Below are 23339 nucleotides of genomic sequence, written 5' to 3' on the forward strand. Positions count from 1 at the left end.
AGTGGTCTAGTGAATTTAAGTTGATTGAGCTATGTGCATTCTGTAGTTATTAGAAGATAAAACACTCCAACTTTGTTCTCTGCATTTACAATCTAATGTTTTTTTTTCTGTTGCAGCAGTTACCCTTATCTAATAACTGGGTAATAGAGGGTGGAATTAGAGGGTATGGAAAGAGGAAGGGCAGGGATGTTTTGTGAATTCCTAATATGAATTATTTGGCATGCTTTTGCTTTATTAAAACAAGCAAAGAATGTGAGTGGTGGTAGGAGAGGGTTTAAAATGATAAGCAGAGAATGCTACCTAGTAAAGGAGAACAGAATACTGAGAAAGGCTAAGGAAGGCAGGGACTATGGATTGTACCGTGTTTCCCTCTTGTTGAGGGGATATGCTCAACATGTATTTGTTGAAATGAATAATGGCATCAACACTTAGAAAAATATTTAAAGAGAACCTTCTCAGTGCTGAGCAGTGTGCTCTATTTGGGAGCCAAAAAAAGTAAACAGAAATCTCAATCCTTTTAAGGAACTCACAGTCTAATAAGAAAAGACCACCGGGCAAAGCAATGGATAAAAAGAGTGTTAATGATTATTGTAGAGAATAGACAAAAGTTTCTACGAAAGCAGAAAAGAGAGTATTTGATTCTGCATAAATATGTAGGGTGAGGTTGTGGGTGTGGTGAAGGGACAGTATGTCAGGGAAGATTACAAAGAGAAAATGGTGCATTATCTTTATTGTCTTGAAAGATAGTAGGAGGTTCACCTGGTTAAATGAGGGAATGATTTCAGACAAGGGAAAATATTACCAAGGCACAAAAACAGAGTCTGTTGAATCTGTGTGTGACATGTGGTAGGAGTTGGCGCGGAAGCTGAAGAGGTGTACGGTTCAGATCATAAAAGGCCTTGTTTACTATCGTAATTAAATTGATCCTGATTGTCTAGGTGGAGAGCCTCTGAAAAATTTTAAAGGAGTCTCTGTGTTTTTGGAGCATCCTCTGGCAGTCATGTAAGACAGAAGCAGAAATGAAATTAGAAAGACTTGACCTAAAGAGTGGCAAAGAGGCTGAAGTAGTGGAGACAGATTATTAGTCACAGAATTAAGAAGGATTCATCCATGGGATTTTACATGAGAACTTTAGTAGAGATAAATTTAGTTGCCTAGTTGTTGGAAGGGCCAGATTTTACCCATAAAATAAGGTGACGGTGAACTGAGTAGCAGAGTGAGTAATATGGAACGCCTGGGATTGGGAACACGTGGCTGCCCTGAGTCTGTATTAGTTGATGACTCTTTTGAAGCGAAATCAGGAAATGACATAAAAATGATTTGCGCAATAAAATTAGAAGAATGAAGACTCCAAAGCCAGTACGTTTGGAAAGAAAAACCAAGGCTGGTGGAGATGGGGAAGTAGCCATTGTCAGAGGGCGATTTTGGACTGTGCAGTGGCAACATCTTCAAGGAAATAGAAATGCCATGAATTCAGCCCTTCCTCACTACAAATTCCCCGCTAAATTCTCCCAGAGGCCTTCATCCTTCAGCCACTTCACGGACTGGGGTGGGTGGGGGGCGGTGGGGGGAGGGGGGACCATTATCTCTGGGCATTTCCTGAATCCCAACAAACCGAGAATGGATCCCAATGTTAGAATTTTGAAAAATTACACACCACAGTCTCGAACCTACATACAAATTTCACAGTGAGAAAAAAACAAAAACAAATGCCAAGGTGTCAGGTAGACGGGTTCTTCTTAAGCCTAGGTTTCCTCACCCTCGATACAGTGCCCCTTCCACTACCCCACACTGCCTGCTGGCTTGGAGGCTACCACCTGAGCGCTGGGTAAGAACCCCAGGGTCCGCCGAGGTGCGTCAGAGGCCCCTTCCCAGGCCCTCCCCCACCCCCAGCTCCGGAGGGACTCCCAGCCCCGCCCCCTTCCCCAAGCTGGGCGGGGTCTTTGCGCAGCCGCTCCGGGGCGCGTGCGGGTCGTTCCGACGCGGCTCGGGCCCGGCCGCGGGTACTCAGAGGTCGTCCTGCTGCCCGCGACGCCGCCCCTCACTTGACGCACGCAGGGGCCGACGCGATTTGCCGCGAGTGACTGGAGTCCCGCCGCCGCAGCAGTCGCGCGGGCCCGCTCCGGCCCTCCTCCTCTCGCCTCGCCCTCCGCCCGAGTCTCGTTTGCGTCCCCTTGGCCTCCCCACCGCCTCGGAGCAACCGGTAGCCAGCGTCAGCTAGGTGAGTGTGGCCGCCGTGTGGCTGCCCGGGCGGGAGGAGCACGCAGGCAGGCCCCGCGGCCGGGCGGCGGGGGCGGGAGCGGGCGCGTGGAGGCGGTGGTGGCCGCCGGCTTTCTTCCCCCGGGCGGGCCGCGCGGCCGAGGGAGGGGCGACCCTGCCCCACCGCCCTTGTTCCCCTGCTGCCGTTGTAGCCCCTGCCGCAGCCCCCCGCTGTCGCCGCCGCCGCAGACAAAGCGCCTGAGGTGGGAAGCCAGACGGGCAGTCCCTGCCTCCCCGCCTGCCGGGTGCGGCTGCGGCCCGCAAAGCCGGGGCGCTCGCGTCTCCCCTCCTGAGCGCCCTTCTTCATTACTGGGTGCAAGGGACCCGAATCGTGCAACAGGTTTAGGTGTTAATCCGTATTTTCTGGCGTGCCCGGACCAGCTGTGGCGCACGCCTCCGGGGCGAGTCCCCGAGTCCGGCGCCCGCTGCGGCTCCTTTGTGTGGCGGGAGACCAGCCCGCCCGGTGGATGGGGGACGCCAGCCCGAGGCCCCCCGGGCTGCGCCCAGCCTCCTGGAAGTCTTCCTGGCTGGAGTGAGGCTTGGCTTCCGCGGGCCTGCAGGATGTTAACATCCTTTAAGCCTTTGGAGGAGCCACAAAGGGAAGGGAGAGAAGGTTGGCAAGGATCTCTGGTTATGTATTTATTTTTTGCATGGTAGGTAGACTCATACTGGAAAAGAGCCGCAGTCTGGCCTGCTTTTGAGCGTGCGGGTGGGACTTCACCCTGGGATGCATGGTTTGGATTGGGGGCTGCTGTGACAGCCTCCGTGGTTCTCATGGTGCTTTGACATCTTCCTCTCCTGCACAGACCTCACTGAGAAGTCTTGAAGCCCTGTTGGGGGAGTAACTTGATAGCAGCTGTTTGACAGGTCACCTCTTTCTTTACGTTTTGTCTGTATACCCGCCATGCACCCTAGCATAGGGTGTGAAACCTTCAAATTAAAATTGCCACTCAAAATACACCTGTGTTGGAAAATATTAATCCACATGGTTTCCCTCGGCTTAACAAACCCTATTTTCTTAGGCGTGAGAAACTTTTTTTCCATCCCCAAGGAAGAATACAGAATAAAGAAGAGTTTTATCTTCGTTTACATTCCTTGCGTCATGCTCTTACCTAGCTGGTTTCATTGGTGTGCTATTTCAGTATAACAATACTAAATAGAAAAAAAAAATCTTCCTTTTGCTTTGAGCAATGAAATACTTCTTTGTTCAGGAACCAGGAAGCTTTTATACATATTACTTTGTGTGGACAGAAGTTAGTGACTTTCTTTTTACCCCACGACCAAAGACATGTAAACATTCCCTTAAGGACTTAAAAAGCATTACACAACTTTATAGATTGTACATCCAAATCCAAGGAATAATTTTTCTGTATATTTATTCAAACAATCTAGATTTAATTTAACCTTAAAAATTGGGCCTACTCTGTAAATTCCCCCACATTAAGGAATGAAATTGATGATATTTAAAGAGTTTACCAAGCATTTTAACCCCTGTAAATTATAATTGGAAGGACTAATTGGTGGATAAGATTAGGAGCTGATGATGGATGGATGGACCTAGAAGGCTGACAGCAGACTCCAGAACATGTGAAGTGGTAGAGAAGAGCATGCAAAATTCATCTACTTGTGTTTTTGTTTGACAGGCTTATCTAAAAGCTAAATGTTTACTAATTTAAAAAACAGACAGTATTACATTTTGACCTTTTTTATATGCTTAAAAGACTCCTTGAAGCTCTTTTTACTTCCTGAAAACACACTTAACATTAATAAAAATTTTCCTTTTGAAGAAATAAAATTATACCAAATTCATAGGATCTGTAGAAAGTTTTTCTGGCATAATTAGTAGTTTTTGTTCACTAAAAATACCATTTATCTGTGTAACATCTAATTTCAAAGAGCTTACATAGCTGTTACAAGTAACAGGAACAACCTCTTGAGAAAAGTAGCATATTTACTAACAAAAAGTAGCAGAAACTTAAACTTCTGAAATTATTTTCTTTTATTGTGATATAACTCATGCACAGTAGATTCCACTCTTCTAAAGTGACAATTCAGTGGTGTTAGCATATTCACAAAGTTGGGCAAACATATATCCTAATTCAAGAACGTTTTCATCATCCTGAAAAGACACTCCTATACCCTTTAACTGTCATTCCCATTCCTCCTCCCCTGTATTTAGCAATCACTAATCTGTTTTCTGTCTCTGTAGATTTTCATTTTCTGGACATTTCATGAAAACAGGATCATACAATATGTGTTCCTTTGTGTCTTTCACTTAACAAAGTATTTTCAGGATTCCTCCATATTGTATTGCATATGTATCAGTATTTCATTCCTAGTTATGCTGAATAATACTCCATTGTATGGATATGCTACATTTCTACTTTTTTTGACTATTATGAGTACTGCTGCTGTGAACATTATGTTTTCAGTTCTCTTGGGTTAGAAGTGGTATTACTTGGTCATGTGGTGAGTGTTTAACTTCTTGAAGAACTATCAGACTTTTCCATAGCTGCTGCACCATTTTATATTCCCACCAAAAAAGTATGAGGGTTCTATTTTTTCCAACACTTGTTAAAATGTTGTCTATATTGACGATAGTCATTCTAGTGGGTGTGAAGTGGTATCTCATTGTGGTTTGCTTTGCGCTAATACCCTAATGATGTTGAACGTCTTTTAATATTCTTATTGGCCATTTGTGTATCTTCTTTGGAAACGTGTTTGATTTATGATCATTTCTAAGTTTATATTTTCACATGTATTCTCTTATTTAGTCTTTGAAAGAATACTATAAATACATTTATTTTTATTTTACTGCTAGGGAAGGTGCAGAGAGGTTAATTTGCTTCTTTTTAACCTTATGTAGTTAGTAAAAGTCTGACTGTGAACTTAGGTCTTCTGACTTTGCTTCCTACATTCTTTTCACTTCATGAGGCATGCAGAAGTTGACTTGTGTTTGCAGATTTACTTGGCTAATCATTGCCAAGTTGAGGGCATAATAAAGAAAACATCAAACAACAAAAAGCAGGTGTTGTGGCCACATTGCCTCATATTCACTACATTTTGTTATGCTTTCTTAAATAAATTCTCTTTTTTCTTACCCTACTAAGGTAGATGTGATTTCCATACATCCTGTGGGAAAACAGAGCAATTAAAGTTAATAACATCTTAGTGGCATAGCTAATCCTAGAACCCACTGTTCACTGAGACCTTGTGCTTTCTCTTCCTCCACAGCTTCCATATTCTCTGTTTTCTCGCTAATTTATTCCTTTTAATTTTAAAGTAATTGGACAATTTTACATTTTTAATAATTATTAAGATTTTCTAGGTTAAGCTGAAATAACTTTTATTTTTGAACTAGGTGGTCTTCCAGTTTCACTTTGAATTGAAGGATTACTAGGGTATATATTTCAGTTTTTATGTATTAGCCTGCACCATGTATATGCAAAATTCTCAACTCCTTAGAGGGTAAGTAGAGTCCATGTGTTACATATTAATCTTTGTGTGTCCATTGTCCAGCATAGTGCCTGGCACATAGCAGGAACTCTAACCTTTGTTTAATGAATGAATACAGATACACTTTTTTAATTGCAAAAAAAGAGACACCAATACAAATTATCTGTTACTCTTTTTTAGAATGATAGTGTAAATTCCAGAAAAAAATTTTTTTGACATTTTATTTATTTATTTTTAGAGAACAGGGAAGGGAAGGAGAAAGAGAGAGAAACATCAATTTGTGATTGCCTCTTGCACACCCCTTCTGGGGACCTGGCCTGAAACCCAGACACGTGCCCTAGACTGGGAGTCGAACCAGGACCCTTTGGTTCACAGGCCTGCACTCAATCCACTGAGCTACACCAGCTAGGGCAGAAAAAAATATTTTTTACTCCTGTCATGTAAAATAAATCATAAAAATTAGAATGAATTAAAACTCAACATTGTTTCTTACAGAAGTGACTATTGTTCCATCTTGGGTTTTAGAAAGTAGGTTCTAAGTACCTGCTGGTGCAAGTGCTTATACACTCAGTGCCCAAATATAGGCATTGTATCCTGAGGTTTGTTAAATAAATGAATGCCCAATGAGCAGATAAAAGAATTAGTTTTTACTATAACAGGTAGAGGAGATAACAGCAAATTGATGTTTAGGCTGCATTATTCATTTATATATTTTAATTGTTAAATGTGATATACCAAGGCCTTTCCAGAAAGTATCCAGCCACACACTATGAAAAATAGAAACATTCATTGAAGAAGATACAAGAAACATTGTACACAGGACAATGATGCCTCAGTTCCCTTCAAGGTAGGCAGCTTGGTACCTCACTGAGTTCTCCCATTGTCTCTTCCACTGTTCAAAACACTCTGCAAAATCCTTTTTTGGATTCACCATCACCTACCCTGTTGTATTCTCCTGAAATCTCATTGATAGTCTGAAATCTCTTTCCTTTCAAAGGTGATTTTAGTTTTGTGAAAAGCAAGAAGCCATAGGGCACCAGATCTAGGCTGCAGTGGGGCTGAGTCACCTGGGTGATTTGATGTTTTGCCAAAAAATGTCATGACATGTGTTGCATGAGCTGGCATATTTTGTGATAAAGCTGCCAATCACCAATTGCCCATAGCTGCAGCCTTCTGAATCATGCAGATACTTTCTGCAGAGGAATGTTCAAGCTTAACACAAAATTTGATGCCTATTCATTACTGTTCTTGCTGAATTATTTTGAATGCGAAGGCCATACAGTACACATGCTCATTCAACAGCATCCACCATCCCCACTGACTGGTACAGTGAAGTCATCACTGTTCAGGTGTGCACATAAAAGTTCACTCTCCTGGGCTGCCAGGTTACATCTATGTTGCATAAACCGCTCTCCATATATTAACAGTGGCTGGACTTTTTCTGGATAGACCTCGTGTGTTAATTATAAAATTCAAATAATACGTGGATGTATAGAGTTAAAGCCGAAAATCTCTCATTTACTTCTTGTCCTCTTTCCTTCTTTTACTCCAAGACCACTCTTCTCCCAGATAATCATTGTTAACAGCTTGGGGTTTATATTTGCAAATATATATCTTTGTATTTTTGTGTACATATGTACAAATATATATTACATATCCAACTGTACTCACATACATACATATTTATATACAGTGTTTTTCTTTTACAGATGGAATCATTCTACACAAATCCTTTGTTTTTCACTTAAATATATTAAGGCTTTTGTGTCTGTAGTCAGAAAAGATAAATATAATATTTGTTTCCTTATTAGTTTGCCATTCTTGCCTGGTTTTGGTGTCAAGATTAAGCCAGCTGTTAAGAATGAATTGGGGAATTCTCCTTATTTTTCCTGTCTTCTGGAATAGTTTAAAATGTCTATTTTTTAAACATCTTTTAGAAATCACCTGACAACCTTTAGGGAAACAAGAGATCCTAGACAACTTTTCTCATATTTCCTGTTTTTATTGTTCTATCAAGTTTTCGATTTTATTTTGTATTACATTTTTGGTGAAGGTTTCCTTCCACTCACACTTATCTTCTCTCAGCTCTGATAAGTTGACAAAAACAAATGATTAAATGAATTAGTGGATGTAGGAGTATATGTGCTTTTCTCTTAGAGAGATCCCCAGCAAAGTCCTGTACTTACTAGTTGTATAACCTTAGGCAAGTTTCCCTTTTCAAACTTCTGTTGTCTTATTTATAAAATGGTAATAATCCCTACCTCACAGAAAACTTGAAAATATTAAATGAAATGTGAAACAACATGTGAGAAACCTCAGTAGTTACATCTAATAAAAATGAAGAAATATGTAATACTAAACTGTAACATGCCATATAAATATATATTTATCACCATAATTATTATAAATTGTTTTGGCCTGCCAAGAACACATTTAAGGAAAAAGGATGGTGGAACTATAGGGATGATTTCTGCTAGTAAATTGGAAAAGTCTGAAAACATTTCCAGGCTATTTAAAATTTAATTTTGGTAGACAGTGATTTTTAAATACCTACATGCTTTTGAGGTAGGATAGTAAGGGGAAAATACCGGAGTAAACAGACCTGAATTAAGCTTGCATTAACACTTATTAGCCTTGTCTCTGTAAAATGGGATAATAAAGTAATACACTTACTTTTTAGGCTAGTTAGGAGGAAAGATGTTAGTGTAATACCTGGCCATTTAATAGGTATTCAAATTGTTAATTTTTTTCCTTTGCATGTAATGAGTGCCTAACATTTATGATCATGAAGTGTTGGGTTCTGCTATTTTAAGGGTGCATGGTATAATGGAAAGAACATTAGGCCCTAAGTCAGAGTTTTAATCTGTGTATTACACTTACTAGGCATTGGCCTTGGAAAAGTCACCTGCTCGGCTTCTTCCATTTCCTACCTATAAAAAAAGGGCAAGAGAGCTAATACTTATTGAGGATCTATTTTATATGCATTTATTAGGCAGTTTACAAATGCTGTCTCATTTAATCCTCCCAGTAATCCCATCAGGTAGAGATAATTGTCATGTCCCATTTTAATAGATGAAGAAACAAAGGTAAATATAAAGGAATTGGATTTTCTCCCTCCACTGCTCCCCAGTCCTGTCTTTGTTCTTTTTCTATTACAACTACCTTCTCCTGGGGATGATAGAGTGTGCCTCTTTATACATGGGATATCAAATGGGGAGAACACTGCAAACTGAAATACTGACTGTGTGGGAAAAGGAAAAAAAACTAAACCATTGTAGGATTAGACTGCTTATTTATTAATGATTTCCATTAATAAAATACAAATAGAGGATTGTTAATGTGTCTTAATGCCTATACTTAAGAGTAATAATTTAAGTTTGTAAATACTTAAGTTGCTTATAACCGCTTTACTTAAATAATTTATTAGTCTTCATTGCATTTCCGATTTGACCAGGTAAAGCAGAGGGGGTAAGTAGTTGTCATTAAGGGATATATAAGTTTGTTTGATGATATATGTGTACTATTCTCTCTGGTAGTTCAGCATTTACTGAAACTACAGACTCTTGGAGAGAAATAGGGAAAATCTGCATTATAATTCATTATCTACTAGCAGACTTGCAGTCACTTAAAAAATGAACCTGTCTTTTGTCAGCTGGTTTATAAAGAGCTATTGATTATATTCTTGAAAGATAGTGACATTATCTTTCCTTTGATAGGGATTGCCAGTGCTTTAGCTGTGGGTTTCATTTTATTTTATCAGATTTGGTGATATTAATGACATTTTTGCAAGCCTTGTGCTAAGGGTACACAAAACAAGAAAAAATGAATGGGGCATTGCAAATTAAATTATGATTCAGTAACAGTATAGAAGTTTTAGAAATCCTATTGAGACTTCAGTTACCATTTTTAGTCTGTTGAGTAGGAGTGGGGATTCCTGTGTTTAGTTTGGGCATTTTTATCAGCATGAATTGTTCTATGGACGTTCTCACTGGTATTGAAGGTTATTTTTTTGCAGAATACATAGTGTGGTGGGCTCGATGTAAGAGATAGAAAACATGGTTCCTGTCTTCAAAGAGTTTATTTTTACTTAGGGAGGCAATGAAGGAGGAAACCAAGTAAAAGGACACAGTGGATTTTTTGAGCTTGTGTTTGTTCTTTGTAACATAACTTTAGCTGCATTGGCCTTTGGTAAGATGCCATAGGTCTTTCCTTATGGGTACTGTCAGAAACAGTCCAACCCTTTGAAAACTAGCAGTTGTGTGTTTTGTATATCTAGTATATCCTAGTGTTCTCTTTGCTTTACAACAATTACTGTTTGGTTTAAGTACCAAGAATAGTTCTCCTTTTTAGTACTTTGCTGTTTAGCTCCTGGACTATGGACTGGGTTTTTCTTTTTTGTGATGACTACTAGAAAGAAAGCCAAAGCTAGATTTGTGGCACACCCAAGTGGGCATATAGGGTTTATGCTGTACATTTTTTTAGCCTTTTTCTTGGCACCATTTTTGGTGTTTTCTTGATCCTTTTACTTTGTTGTTTAAAGTATTAGCTTTTCATGGTTCTTGTATTCTCATAAGTCATATAAGTTCTTTTCAGATCAAAATAGGGGTGTGTATAAATAAATATACATGAAATCCAAGGCAAACAGATTAATGTAGTAGAGACCATATACAGCAAATGGGTTTATTTCTTGGTTAGCTTTGATTGATAATGTTGGCTGCATGGAACAGGACATGATAATGGTTGTGTGGAACATGACATTAAGTATTTGGAGGCATCATGTGGATTTAGTGGGAAGGGCTACTGTGATCACTGAGCAATGTTGTTATGAATGTAGGAGTATCGATGGCCTATATTTGCTATTCCTGTTGTAGACAAAATATACAGGATGCTTGGTAGTACCAGTGGGTGAGTAGCTTTTTAAGTTTAGAGTTAGGTTTTGCCAGGTGAGATGTGGATTTGGGAAACAAGCTGGTTATTTTGGGGGATTGGTGGTCAGATTAGTTTGGCTAGAATAAAATGTGTGCAGTGCATTTAGCAGAAATAAAGTTGGTGGAGAAAGTGAAGAAGGGGGTGTGGAAACCCTTCTTCCATGATCCTATCCAGAATACACATTGCATTTAGTTCTCATGTCTTCTTAGTCTCCTCTGACAGTTTCTTGTCTTTTCTGATTAATTTTGAGGAGTCCTGGCCAGATACTCTATAGAACATCTCTCAGTTGGCTTTGTCTGATGTTTTCCTCATGATTAGAATGGGGCTGTGGATTTTTGGAAATAATATACAAAGTTGAGTTGCCCTTCTCATCATGTCATGTAAGGGAATGTCTGGTATTTGCATGACATTACTGGTGATGTTAACTTAAATCACTTGGTTAAGGTATTGTTTTCCAGGTTTTTCCTCTGTAAGGTTACTATTTTTTTTTCCATACTTTATTTTTGCAAGTGATTCAGTAAGTTCACCCCATCCTCAAAGTAGGAAGGGGAATGAAAGGAACTTTCTTTTTTAAAATGTAGTATTCCTTTAGATGGGTGTAACATATTTTATTCAACTCTTTCCCTATTGACATATATTTAGATGGTTTAGTATATCCTGATAGTTAATGGAGCAACAGATTGATTTTTCTCCTTCCACTTTCATTCATAAATAAATAAATAACAGTACCTAGGTTCAAATCCTGGTTCCACACTAGTTATTTGATCTTGGCCTAAGCTTACTTGGCCTCTTAGTTTCTCCATATGTACAATGGGGATAATAAGTAGGTGTTTATTGTCCTTATACTCCTGAATGAAGCTGCAGGGGTAGACGTTGGGAGAGAAGGTTGCAGTTGCATTAAAATAAAACCTGAGCCCTGGCCAGGTGCTCAGTTATTTGGAGTGTTGTCCTATACAACAAAAAGGTTGTGGGTTCAATTTCCGGTCAGAGCACATACCTAGGTTGTGGGTTCAGTTCCCAGTAGAGAGGCAACCGATAGATGTTTCTCTCTCAATATTTCCTCTCTCTCTCTCCTCTCAACTCTTCCTCTTTAAAAAAAATCAATTAAAAAAGTATCCTCAGCAAAGATTAAAAAAAAAGAAACACTGAAAGTTAATCTTACTTATCCTTTATGATATACATGTTTATTATGTTGTATAATATTAGGCAGAAATTAAAAGCAGTTACATATATAATTGTAATTAACTTTAACATACAGTTTTTCAAGTTTTCTTTCCCATTGCTTTCTCTAGTATGTATAATGATTGCCAGCCGGTATTTTTTTCCTGATATCATGTATTGTGTACTGATCAATGTCTGTTATCATTAAACTAACCACTTCCAACCCCCTTTCCCAACCACACTGTAAAACATACAAATGTTGAATCTTTGACATCAGCTGTAAGGGGGTGGTAGTAGCGGTGATGGTCTTTTGTTTGAATTTCATGTTTGGGTGAGTCCATAAGCTCAGCCTAGCCATTCATGAATTTTATGCACCCTTTTCCCTAGACATTCATGGTTCTTTACTCACTTGCCAGAGGCTACAAGAAGTCTGGGCAAGAGACCGATTGCAGGAGGTTGGAGGGAAAGAGGAGTTACAAAATGACCACCATTCTGAAAGAAGGAAAGGGATATCAAATCAGGAAGAGGAAGTGGACACCATGAAAATGGAATCTGGATCCTTGGAATTTGAGATTCTTAGCTTCCAAATAATAAAGTAAAAGAGTGGAGAAGGCAAAGGAGAACTTAAGTAACATTAGTTGACTCTTTACGCAGATCCCCCAGGCTTATTATCAGGACTAAAGTATTTTCCTAGTGGACTCAGCAAAATAAAAAACAAAGCTCCTATACCCTCAAACCAAGTCAACTCAAAAGGTGAACATTTCTCCTAGCTGCCTTAAACTACTGAGTGCAATCTTTAAGTCCTTTTCTGTTTTGGTAAGGGAAACTGGAAGACAGTGGCCTCTTGGGGATGGGAGGTGTGAAGAATACATTTTGGGTGGTAGAGAACTTAGAAGGCAGGAGAAAGGGAAGGGAAGCTTAGAGGTAGCTGAAAAGACAAGCATGGACTTTTACAATTATTACCAGATCCTGAACTGTCTTTACTCACAGGCAAATAAAAGCTCTATTCCAAATATTTCTTCCATTACAGGATGGGCAGCTAATCAGACGTCATGAGGTGAGAGGCAAGCTACTACTACTACTACCTTGTAATTTAGGATTTATGTCCAGTTTACTTCCAAAATACCAAAGAACTCCAAGGTTAGAAAGGGGAGTGGGAGCATTAGGGTATCCAAATTAAACTGGTAACAACACTTGGACTGTAGTACAATTCTATCTTAAACATATAATTTCTGATAAAATGCCATTTGTGTTAAGTTGCTTTTGTACATTGTGAAAATATTTAAGCCTATCAGTTATTTATACTGAATCATTTAAGTAGATAATTATTGATTTTCTCCTAAATACTTGGCTGAGATCAGATACTAAGGCAGTTAAGAATGTTGATAGAAGAGGAGAGGTAATTTTATAATTCACATCTTTTGTGCAGGATCCTTCTGGACCCTGTGGTTAATTTGAGGTGACATTTTAAAATTAAGTCTGTTTTGCAAAGAGAACACAGCATTTTATGAAAATGGTATTTCTTAGACAACTTAATATTACTATGTCCTTTCAAAGATTTATTTTAATTATCTGTTGATTTTTTCTTAATACAAGATGGTTGCAGGAACAATGCAGATAATAATGGCATTTTCTTATACAGATCTTGAAACCAGAGTTTTATGAAATTAATAGTATTAACCTGACATTGAGCATTTATATTTTGTCAAGCACAGAGATACATAGTAAGAACACAGTATATTAACTACTTGTAAGAAAGTGTTTTGCTACTAGAGCAGAGAAGTCAGACAGTAGTAGTGATTAGTAAATATGGTGCTCTTGAATGTTTTATGATAAAATTGGTTGACACTTGGCATCTCGGTAGTATATTTAACTTAAGAGTTTTATAGGACTCTTAGTTTCAATAATGAAAGTTGTTAGGGCAAGGAAAGAAGGGCAAGTTAGAAGAAGAAGAAAGAAAAAAGAGATGAGTTAACAGAGAACATAAAGAAAAAAGGATTAAAGACAAGAATTCAATTAACTTTTGTGAGAACAAAGTCTTTCCTCTGAGGAAGAAGAAATAAGGTGCTCTAGTTCCTTCTTTATTTTAGGAACACTTACTCAGTTTGGTTTGTTATATGTGACCTCTATAAGCAAAATACACAAGGGATTATAAAATGACAGACTTTTTCCTGCAGTTAGTCATTTACTAAGTGATAAGTTTCTAGTTTCATATAGAAATTGGCATGACTGGGAGGACTACTTCAAACAAGCTGATAACTTTATATTAAGTTAATTTGAATGAATGATGGTGAGAATTATTGGAATATTGTCAAATTACTTGCCAGATTTTTTTCTACATGTAGTGTATGCTGTAAGTATAGGGCTTTAATATTTTTGTGGGTCCTAAGAATTTTGAAGGAATTTAATTAATGATTACAGCAATTTTAAGGGGAGATTATTGACATTTTTATTATGTCAATAATAAAAATGGTTTATTTCATTTAATAAATAAAAGCTTTAATTTATAAAAGGTTTATTAATTTCATTTTATTTATAGAATCATTTTAATACTTGTATGCCATGCTTGTTTGTATCTCTGTCCTCCTGGCAGGAGATTAAAGGTTTCAACTTCCATGGATTCTTGTCTCTGGTGAGCAGGGGTCACCAGACAATATCTAGGGGTCGTCTCTGTACCCCTAGATATTGAGGGATTTTGAAATTCCCCTTTTATGCTACTGGAAGTAGGCATATAGCCATATTTTGCACATGTGTGATTACCGGTGCTTATTCTAGAAAATAATCACTTTCTTTATTTCTAAAGAAAATGAAATTTACCACTTAAAATATCTCCAAACTAACTTAGTTGTATTTGGTACTTGCAGGAAAGAGACAGACATAACAATAGAAAGTAAAATTGACTCAGTTCCTGGCCTTCTGGAGCATGTGCTTTTAATAGATGCTAAGCTTTATGTGAAGCATGTGGGAAGGGCCAGGTAAGCAAGGATCAGATCATGCTGCGTTCCCCCCAAAAGTCTTTAAGACAAAGTGATCATCAGAAAACCATAAGAAAAACCAGAAGGGGGAGGTATCAAAGATATGTACAATAGTAGATAGCACAACAGTGCTAATTTCTAATTATAATTGTATATATTTTATGTGATCATATTTCTTTCATGGAAGCCTTCACATGGACTATGATGTCATTACTAATTTAAGGATCTTTTTCTTAAGATTAGAAAAGTAATTTCATTTATCCCTGTATTGTATATATTGGAAAAAAGGGCAAGTCTGACATTTGTAATATTTTCCTTTAAACGTTTTTCTGATAGAAGATTATATAATTGGCCTAGTTTTAGATCAAGAAAGACAAAGCAATGATTTAATTGTACAGAATTGAGTATAAATTAGGAATTACTGCTTTTAAAGTGGTTTGGCCAAAATAATGTTCTTGTACCTTATGTATTATAAAGTAAAGCTACTTTTGATGTTGTATTATTTCATTTACATAAATTTTAGTCTCAGCTCATGATTTTTAAAGCTTGCAAATAACAAAGTATCCTTAATATTCAAATTGTAGAAAATAAAAATTAAAAACTATATAGGATTATTTGTTTCCCAAAGATGAGTAGGAAAAAAAAAAGGAAGTCCAGAGCTTGTTCTAAGTTACATTAAATAACAAGCAAAGAAATATTTATTAGATTTAAAATTATTTTTTAATGTTCTTAGTTTTTACTTTTCAACACATAGATTGAGGCTTTATTAACCTTTTTGTACCCTCTCCTGTATACTCATGTGTGTATAACTATTTGTGTTAATAAACAGTGTTTAAGGACCTATTCTAAGTAATTCAAGAAATAAATATGCATTCAGACAAGAAGAAATAAAAGATATCTAAATTGGAAAGGAAGAAGTAAAACTCTCATTAATTGCAGATGATATTCTACCAAAAACTACTAGAACTGATAAATGAGTTCAGTAAAGTAGCAAGATACATAATTAATATTCAAAAATTGGTTGCATTTTTATACACTAATCAGAATGGGAAACCAAGAAAATAATCCCATTTACAATTGCATCAGAAAAAAAAAACAACCTAGGAATAAATTTAACCAAGGAGGTAAAGACCTGTACTAGGAAAATTATAAGATACCGAAGAAAGAAATTGAAGAATACACAAATAAATGGAAGCATATATACCATGTTTATAGATGGAAGAATTAAATTAATAAAATGTTCATACTACCTAAAGTAATCTATAGATTCAGTGTGATCGTTATCAAAATACCACCAATGTATTTCACAGAACTAGAACAAATAATCGAAAAGTTTATATGGAACCAAAAAAGACCCTCAGTAGCCTCAGCGATCTTGAAAAAGAAGAATAAAGTTGGAGGTATCATGCTGCCTGATACCAAATTATATTATAAGGCTATAATAATCAAAACAGCATGGTACTGGCATAAAAACAGAGATATCGATCAATGGAATAAAATAGAGAGCCCAGAAATAAGCCCATGCCTTATTGTCAATTAATATTTGACAAAGGAGTCAAGAACTTACAACAGGGTTAAAGACAGTCTATTTAATAAATTGTCCTGGGACAGATACATGCAAAAAAAGGAAAAAATAAACTAGACCACCTTCTTGCAATCTATACAAGAATAAGCTAAAAATGGATTAGACTTAAAGACTTGAAACCATGAAACTCTTAGAAGAAAACAGGCAGTAAAATCTCTAGCATTTCTCTTAGCAGTATTTTTTCTGATACTGTTTATCTCCTAGAGCAAGAGAAACAGTGAGGAAAATAAACAAATAGGACTACATCAAACTAAAGCTTTTGCACAACAAAGGAAACCAACAAAATGAAAAGACAACCTACTGAATGGGAGAAGATATTTGCCAATGGTATATCTGATAAAGGATTTATATCCAAAATTTATAATGAACTCGTACTATTCAACCCCAGAAAAACCAAACAACCCAGGTAAAAAATGGGCAGAGGACCTGAATAGACAGTTCTCCAAAGAGGACATACAGATGGCCAACAGACATGTGAAAAGAAGCTCAGCATCACTAATTGTCACAGAAATGCAAATTAAAACCACAATGAGATATAAGCCCACACTTGTTGGAATGTCTATCATCAATATATCCACAAAAAATCAAGAGTTAGTGAGACTGTGGAGAAAAGGGAACCCTTGCATACTTTTGGTGGGGATGCAAATTGGTGCAGTCACTATGGAAAACAGTATAGAGGTTTCTCAAAAAATTAAAAAGGAATTGTCTTATGACCAAGTAAATCCACTTCTGGGTATTTATCTGAAGAAACCCAAGCCACTAATTGGAAAGAATATATGCACCTCTATGTTCATTGCAGCTTTATTTACAATAGCCAATGTATAGAAACAACCCAAGTGCCCATCAATAGATGAGTGGATAGAAAAGCCATGGTGTGAAATATGATTTCACTTATATGTGGAATCTTAAAGAACAGATGAACAAACAAAACTGAAATAGACTCAGAGAGAGCAAACTGGTGGTTACCAGAGGGGAGAGGCTTGGGAGACTGCGTAAAAGAGGTGAAGGGATTAAAAAGTACAAATTGGTTGTTACAAGATTGTCACGGGGGTGTAAAGTACAGCACAGGGAATAGAGTCAATAAATACCGAGATAACTATGTATGGTGCCAGATGGGTATTGGAAATATCAAGGGGAACACTTGGTAAAGTATATGATTGTCCAACCACATGCTGTACACCAGAAAGCAATACAAAGTAATATTAAAAGTGAACTATAATTTAAAAAATAAAATAATTAAAAACTATAAAACAAATAAGTATGACATGGTTCTGTCAGTGAATCCCCACTCAGGGAGATAGTTATACTATATGATAAGTGCAATAGAGATAGTGTGAGATAAAACAGAGCACTAACAGTGAGAGAATGATTCCTCATCCTCACATCAAGGAAGGTTTCACAGACTAGGTGAAGGTAAGCTAAAGTTCAAAGAGCAAGGAATTTCTTTGACTAGATAGATAAGTAGAGATAACACAAACCAGATCACAATGCACCAGCAATGTAGGTTCAGAGGACTGCACTTGGTTTTTTGCTAATGAAAAGGACAAGAAGTAGGGAGAGAGGCATGGGCATGATGTGGAAAAGACTTCAGTTTTTCAGAAGAGTTGGTCATGGAGAAACATTCAAGATTTTAGAGTAGTGAGGTGGTTAATTTTGCAAGTATGTGAAAAGGTGATTTGGGAAGTGGGAAATCTTTCAGAGATTATACAATAATGGAGGTGCTATGAAAGAGAAGAGGATAGAGTCAGCCAATTCTGTGGCATTTATTGTACAGTATATAGAGGGTATAGGAAAAGAATAACTTAAAAGTCTCTCTTAGGGTTTTGGCTTTTTAAATATTGTGTTGTGGATGCATGCAGATATTGGGGAATAATGTAGGAAAGTTTATCAAATACTACTATAATTTTACCAAATTTTAAATTTTTGAAAAAATTTCATACTTAACAAAGAAGTCATAAAAATAATTCAAAGAATTCTCATGTATTCTCACTCCAGATTAGCCAAATGTTAATTTTTATCATATTTACTTTCATAAAGTAATAATATTATTTTATTTCTGGACCACTTGAGGGTAATTTATAGGCATTATGTCCCTTTGTCCCTAAGTACTTCAGTGTGCATTTTTCTTAAAGATTTTATTTATTTATTTTTAGAGAGGGAAGGGAGGGAGAAAGAGAGAGAGAGAGAAACATCAGTGTGCCATTGTTGGGGGCCGTGGCCTGCAACCCAGGCATGTGCCCTGACTTGGAATTGAACCTGCAACACTTTGGTTTGTAACCCCCACTCAATCCACTGAGCTACGCCAGCCAGGGCCAGTGTGCATTTCTTAAAAATAAGCATATTTTCTTATATAACTATAGTACAATAACAAAATTTAGGAAATTAACATTGATATAATATTGTATTACCTTTATTCAAATTTTGCTAAGTTTCCTAAAGTCCTTTTAAGAAAATGAGAAACTTTTCCTCCTGATATGGTATTTAGTCTAGGAGATCATGTGTTACTTTTATTTGTCATACTTTATTCTTTAATCTGCATCACATCCTTTGTCTTTGTGTTTCATGATACGACATTTTTGAAGAATACAGGTCAGTTATTTTTATAGAAGTATTGCACCATTTGGGTTTATCTGGTGTTTCCTCCTGATTAAATTCAGATTATGCATTTTTGGCTGGAATACTACAGCAGTATATCAGTGAACCATATCTGTATGTTCATGCTATTGTTGTAACACTAGTGATATAAATCTTATCACTTGGTTATGGTGCTGTCTTCCAGGTTTCCCTACTCTAAAATTACCCTTTTTTCCTTTGTAATTAATAAGTATTATTTGAGGAGATATTTTGAGACTCTTTTAATATCCTACTTTTCACAAAAATTTTTATCCACTAGTTTTCATGTATGATAATAATTCTTACATCATCCTGTGTTTTTTTTTAAGATTTTTTATTTATTTATTCACTTTTAGAGAGGGAAGGGAGGGAGACAGAGAGAGAGAGAGAGAGAGAGAGGGAGAGAGAAACATCAATGTGCGGTTGCTGGGGGTTATGGCCTGCAACCCAAGCATGTACCCTGGCTGGGAATCGAACCTGCGATACTTTGGTTCGCAGCCCACGCTCAATCCACTGAGCTACGCCAGCCAGGGCCCCATCTTGTGTTTTTTTTACATAAAAAACCTTTGAACACTTCATTATATTCTAGCAAAAGATGGTCAAGAGTCATCTGTCGTACTTTCCCTACCCAACTTGTAATACCATTTTTTTCAAGCAACCCTGATCCTTTTTAGTGGGAATAGTGTTTAGAAATCTAAATCTAGTCACATATGCTCATCGTTACTGAGGGGTCATTGAACTTAGGCCCTTTTATTAGTCAGGGTTCTCTAGAGTAGTAGAACTAATAGGTGATCGATCGATCGATCAATAGATAAATATCACAAGAAATTAGCTCATGTGGGTATGGTTTACACTTTTTCCTCTTGTTTACAGTGTTGGCTTTGCTTTATATATTGTTTTTGAGAAGTCTGATGCCTGTGTTAATTTTCTTGCCTTTGTAAGCTATTTGATCCTTTTGCTTGGAATTTTTAATTTTTCCCTTTTATTTCTAAAGTCTAATCATTTTACTTAGAGTTTATTGTAGCAGGTCAATTTTCCCTGCTATGTAGTGGATCCTTTTAATATATAGAACTGGATCTTTTGTTTCTTTTGATTATAGTTTTAAATGCTATTTTATTAGTGTTTTGTTTTTCGTTTTCAGGGATTCCGGTTATGCACATATTTTCTTTGTTTATCTTTACTTTATAAAACTTTTCTGTTTTTACTTTACTATCTCATTTCTATCCTCTTTGTTCTTTTACTGCAGCAGTCCCCAATCTTTTTGGCACAGGTGGGTGGGTGGGTGGGATGGGGTTGGGCATGGAGGTGGAGCTCAGGTGAGCTTCACTTGTAGCCGAGTTCTTAACAGGCCATGGGCCTGGAGTTGGGGACTCTTCTTTTACTCTTTCTTTTAATATCTCTAATTTTTTTATTTGAGTTTATTCTTCACATTGTAATTTAGTTTTCAATTCTGATATGATTTTGTCTTTTTCTTCTATTTTTTACCTGAGTTCAGTCACCTCTTCTTTCTTTTATTTCTCTTTGCTTTGATCCATTCTGTGTTTAGGTTTTAAATTTCTGTTCCAGAATGTTGTTTTTTTTAATATCCCAAATGCTTATTAAAGAGATAAAGTTCAGTTTGTAATCTTACATTAACGATTTTGGCTTTCTTTTTTTGTTCTGACTTCATTTTTTATAATTTTACATAGATGCACATTGCTCATGCTTCTGCATTTTTGTGAGCAGGGCTGATATTTTAAGAGGTCTTAAGAGAATACTGATTTAAGAGTCCCCTCCTCTGCCCCTGTAGTATTGATTGTTGGACGTCTTTATTTCCTCTTGAGGGGGAGGGAGAAAGGGTTGTGTGCCTCTCAGTTTGCCTCAGTGGTTGATAGATGCCAAGATAGATTCCTGGGAGGTGGAGGGATTATAATAAGGAAGGGGTTCAGGAAGAGTGATTGTCTTAAGTCTGGTTCCTTTAATTTTAAGCATTGAGGCCAATGTAATGGGCTTAACTAAAAGGGGGATTTAATGTAAGAATTCTGGCATATCTCCCTACACAGAATGGCACCTGGGCCCTCTTAAGGCATTGAAACTAGGGTGGAGAGGCAAAGCAACCTGCTCAAGGTTTTCAGGGGCTCCACAAACAGAAGTCATTAAAAACAGGAAGTGTTACTTTGGTGCCTCCTACTTAACTGGTATGTTTTGTTCTAGAGCAGGCGTGCCAACCTCATTTTCACGGGGTGGAGAAGGACCCGCACATCAGCCTCACAGTTGCCTTTAGAGGGCTAAATGTAATTCTAGGACTGTATAAATGTAACTACTCCTTAACTGTTAAGCAAGAGCTCAGCGGATAAAACAAGGTGGAGGGCCAGATTCAGCCTGAGGGCCTTGTGTTTGCCACCTGTGTTCCTGAGGCAGCACTGCTAGAGAAAGTCCTTTTAAACTTAAATTATTTTTGTGTAAATAAGCACTATAGTTTTTTATTTAAAAATTGACTTTGTATGTTGCGTGTTACTACAAAAATATTTTTTTCTAATTTCTGTTGACAAGTCTTACTTCTAGAATATAGTATTAGTTGGTGACAGAAATGATATTGTCTCAATTATTTGAAATTCTTGCTGCAATAACTTATTTTTGACTGTTGAGGGGAATCCTAGAGTGTCCTCTGTGGTTCTTTTGTGGGTTCTATAGAATAGGATAATCTGACAAGTAAGATATCAGTGCTAGAGTCAGGAGGTATCTAAATACTGAAAAAATAACTAGGAACTGTTTATAGATATTAAAGTGAAAAAGTGAGGTGGAGGAGAGGGTAATGGTGAGTACTGTAATAAAAATGAAGTTGTAGTTTCAGAAAATGGAAAAATGATCATGCTAAGTAGTGACTTTTTTCAAGTGTTGAAATATAGATAATGCAACCTCATTTAGACTATAAATATAGTAAATTTATTTTATTTATTTTTTAATTTAATTTTAATCATTGTTCAAATACAGTTTTCTCCTTTTTACTCCCAGTCCAGCACCCCCCCCCCCCCCACAAATATAGTAAATTTAAATAAACCATTCTAAAAGGCGAAAGTTGGAGTTGGCTCAGTATAAAGAAGGCTTTATGAAGTGCCTCTCTTCATTCATGATCCTGATGGGCCAGGTCCCAAGATGTTACAGTAAAGGTCCTTGAACTATGTAATTTAATATTCTGTTCAGAGTAATGCATGCTCTATTCATAGTGCTTTGTCAAGTTTAAAATTATCTAAGTTTGTTTTTCCCCTTTTCTACTGCCTCCTAATCATTTTGCCCAGTGGCACCTAAATAAAAAAGTTGACAGGATCATAAGAAAGTTTATTCAACGAATATTTACTATGCATTGGTCATGTGCCAGGCATTGTTCTAGTGAAACAGACAAGTTTAAAGGACTGAGCCAATACCTACATTAATTTCAGAAATAACTTTTTTTTGGATTTGTTGGCTATATAGGTACAAGAAATTGTCTTTAAATTTGGAACATTCTCTTAAGTGTTAATGTGTGTTACACGCAAAACATTTGGGCCTTTGTTCTCTTTTCTGGGTCAAACAATATACTTAATTGATTCTTCATCTAAGAGATGCCTGGTCTTCTTACCAGCCACACATCACAGTGAATGTATAATTGTGGACATAAACTTTTGCTTGCCTTGGTTATTTAGTACTTAAAGAGTAGAAGATGGTGATAGTGATAGAGAGTGCGAAGGTGACTGCTGAGAAAATGAGTCTGTTCACAAAGTGAGAAAGTCCTGAAGAGGAAACAAAAGTCTCCAGTGCCAGCACACAGCAAGGACAGGGATTCTGCCTCCATGCCTACCTCTTTTTAGCTTTCCCTCCTCTGCGGGCTTACATAGGGACTAAATACTCAGATCTCTCTTTATAAAGAACTTTAGAATATGATAGTGAGTATATGAATATTTGAAAGTTATGTATGGTCTAGTCTCTCTTGATTTTGAAATAAAAAATATTGCTAGGTACAAAAAAAGGATTATAGCCTCTTCTTTTACAGTATTGTTCTGTTTAAAGATCTAATCTTAATTTTATCATGGATATTTTCAAACACACAAAAACAGAGAGAGCAGTAAAGCGAACTACTGTTTACATGTCATAAACTTTCAACAGGTATCAACACATGGCCAAAACTATTGGATGTATATTCCCTGTCCTTTTCAATGACAACAATACCAGGCGTATTTCATTTGTAAATGTAAAAATATATGTCACTAAAATATGACATACTCTTTTTAACAAGCATAACCTAATGATGTTATATCTAAAAGTGAATAGTTCTATTTGAGAGATTTTAAAGACCTTTATTACTCATTATAATAAAGGTTACTCCATCAAACAGGAGCATGAGG

General features: G+C 36.9%; 1 protein-coding gene across 1 annotated transcript in view; it reads left to right on the top strand.

Moving 5' to 3' along the window:
• Positions 1 to 1981: 1981 nt before the first annotated feature.
• SESTD1 (SEC14 and spectrin domain containing 1) overlaps positions 1982 to 23339 on the top strand; it is a 97475-nt gene continuing 76117 nt past the window's right edge. Inside the window, exon 1 of the mRNA XM_028510940.2 lies at positions 1982 to 2221. The gene's annotated coding sequence lies outside the window, so the exon portion shown is untranslated. The remainder of the gene's footprint in view (positions 2222 to 23339) is intronic.

This window comes from Phyllostomus discolor, chromosome 4 (genome assembly GCF_004126475.2).
Source record: "Phyllostomus discolor isolate MPI-MPIP mPhyDis1 chromosome 4, mPhyDis1.pri.v3, whole genome shotgun sequence".
Classification (NCBI taxonomy): Eukaryota; Metazoa; Chordata; class Mammalia; order Chiroptera; family Phyllostomidae; genus Phyllostomus; species Phyllostomus discolor.